The sequence below is a fragment of the Arachis hypogaea genome, chromosome 16, assembly GCF_003086295.3.
Source record: "Arachis hypogaea cultivar Tifrunner chromosome 16, arahy.Tifrunner.gnm2.J5K5, whole genome shotgun sequence".
Taxonomy (NCBI): domain Eukaryota; kingdom Viridiplantae; phylum Streptophyta; class Magnoliopsida; order Fabales; family Fabaceae; genus Arachis; species Arachis hypogaea.
In genome coordinates, this window is record NC_092051.1 from 54,516,042 (window position 1) to 54,517,706 (window position 1,665).

At 42.0% G+C, this 1,665-nt stretch overlaps 1 non-coding gene across 1 annotated transcript; it reads right to left on the reverse strand.

The window, feature by feature from the left end:
- Positions 1-326: 326 nt before the first annotated feature.
- On the reverse strand, positions 327-434 carry LOC112760484 (small nucleolar RNA R71). Its single transcript, XR_003180922.1, has one exon. It is a non-coding gene; the product is annotated as a small nucleolar RNA R71 (small nucleolar RNA).
- Between the last annotated feature and the right edge of the window lie 1,231 nt (positions 435-1,665).

Below are 1,665 nucleotides of genomic sequence, written 5' to 3' on the forward strand. Positions count from 1 at the left end.
ATGGAAGAAGCATCTCCATTCCTGCCATTGGAGCAAACAACTTTGAGCTGAAACCTCAATTAGTTTCTCTGATGCAGCAGAACTGCAAGTTTCATGGACTTCCATCTGAAGATCCTTTTCAGTTCTTAACTGAATTCTTGCAGATATGTGATACTGTTAGGACTAATGGAGTAGATCCTGAAGTCTACAGGCTCATGCTTTTCCCTTTTGCTGTAAGAGACAAAGCTAGATTATGGTTGGATTCTCAACCCAAAGACAGCCTGAACTCTTGGGATAAGCTGGTCACGGCTTTCTTAGCCAAGTACTTTCCTCCTCAAAAGCTGAGCAAGCTTAGAGCTGATGTTCAAACCTTCAGACAGAAAGAAGGTGAATCCCTCTATGAAGCTTGGGAAAGATACAAGCAGTTGACCAAAAAGTGTCCTTCTGACATGCTTTCAGAATGGACCATCCTGGATATATTATATGATGGTTTATCTGAGCTATCAAAGATGTCACTGGACACTTCTGCAGGTGGATCCATTCACCTAAAGAAAACGCCTGCAGAAGCTCAAGAACTCATTGACATGGTTGCTAATAACCTGTTCATGTACAGTTCTGAAAGGAATCCTGTGAGTAATGGGACGCCTATGAATAAGGGAGTTCTTGAAGTTGATACTCTGAATGCCATATTGGCTCAGAATAAAATATTGACTCAGCAAGTCAATATGATCTCTCAGAGTCTGCATGGAATGCAAGCTGCATCCAACAGTACTCAAGAGGCTTCTTATGAAGAAGAAGCTTATGATCCTGAGAACCCTGCAATAGCAGAGGTGAATTACTTAGGTGAACCTTATGGAAACACCTATAACTCATCATGGAGAAATCATCCAAATTTCTCATGGAAGGATCAAAAGCCTCAACAAGGCTTTAATAATGGTGGAAGAAACAGGTTTAGCAATAGCAAGCCTTTTCCATCATCCACTCAGCAACAGACAGAGAACTCTGAACAAAATACTTCTAATTTAGCAAACTTAGTCTCTGATCTATCTAAGGCCACTGTAAGTTTCATGAATGAAACAAGATCTTCCATTAGAAATCTGGAAGCACAAGTGGGCCAGCTGAGTAAAAGGATCACTGAAATCCCTCCTAGTACTCTTCCAAGCAATACAGAAGAGAATCCAAAAGGAGAGTGCAAGGCCATTGACATAAGCACCATGGCCGAACCTGTGAGGAGAGGAGAGGACGTGAATCCCAAGGAGGAAGACCTCCTGGGACGTCCAGTGATCAATAAGGAGCTTCCCTCTGAGGAACCAAAGGACTCTGAGGCTCATCTAGAGACCATAGAGATTCCATTGAACCTCCTTATGCCCTTCATAAGCTCTAATGAGTATTCCTCTTCTGAAGAGAATGAGGATGTTACTAAAGAGCAAACTGCCAAGTTTCTTGGTGCAATCATGAAGCTGAATGCCAAATTATTTGGCATTGATACTTGGGAAGTTGAACTTCCCTTGTTTATCAATAAACTAAGTGATCTGGATCAACTGACATTGCCTCAGAAGAGACAGGATCCTGGAAAGTTCATAATACCCTGTACCATAGGCACCATGATCTTTAAGGCTCTGTGTGACCTTGGTTCAGGAATAAACCTCATGCCCCTCTCTATAATAGAGAAACTGGGAATCTATG